The sequence below is a fragment of the Dendrobium catenatum genome, unplaced genomic scaffold, assembly GCF_001605985.2.
Source record: "Dendrobium catenatum unplaced genomic scaffold, ASM160598v2 fragScaff_scaffold_743, whole genome shotgun sequence".
NCBI classification, from domain to species: domain Eukaryota; kingdom Viridiplantae; phylum Streptophyta; class Magnoliopsida; order Asparagales; family Orchidaceae; genus Dendrobium; species Dendrobium catenatum.
This window is the reverse complement of record NW_021319205.1, coordinates 1,008,247-1,009,020: the sequence shown is the minus strand read 5'-3', so window position 1 is coordinate 1,009,020 and position 774 is coordinate 1,008,247.

The window sequence follows — 774 nt, the reverse complement described above, 5'->3', positions numbered from 1 at the left end:
GCTGATGTATCGAATAGGGGAAATCTCGTGAATTTTGGGTTATAGATATTATTATCCATCGAGGTTGGTAGGTGAAAGCCGCTATCCTCCATGGCTAATCGTATCTATAACTCCATCTGCTCTTCCATCGGCCTGCTTGTGCCGGGTGTAAAGGCCTACGACCATTTTGTCCTACGGGATAGTGTGATCGTACTCTTTGCATTCGAACCACACGAGCGGAATCCTTTCGGAGACCCACAAAAACGAAAGGGAAGCCTTCTCTCTTCGAACTCTTCCCACGACAACTTCTTCTGCGCCATGCTTCCACGATCGCATGCTCCTGCTGATCTTGCCTTATGCTGTGAGCCAGCTCCTGTAGCCCGACGCCAAACTCTTCCCTACCCATCTTCGATCAAGGCTGGATCGAAGCCTTACCTGCGCGAACCAGTTGCTTCTCCCTTCCCATTGCCAAACTCCTCAAGACCTGACCCCCAAAGCCGCCATATCCACGACCTGTTCAAACCTTGATTCTTCCACCAAGGCCGCAAGATCCAAGCCTCAATCTTTCGATTCTCTTGGGAGAGAGAGAGACACCCTATGACCGAATTCCTCTTCCTTCTCTACCATTCGCAAACCCGAACCTCCATCTACCCTAGCCCGATGCCTTATTGAACCCCAAGTCCAAAATCTTTAACTCAACTATCCTACCCGACATCTACTGTGTTTGATTAATCTGGTAAAAATCTGTGTAGATTTATTGAACTATGTTATCAGTATGATAAATGCAAATAATTA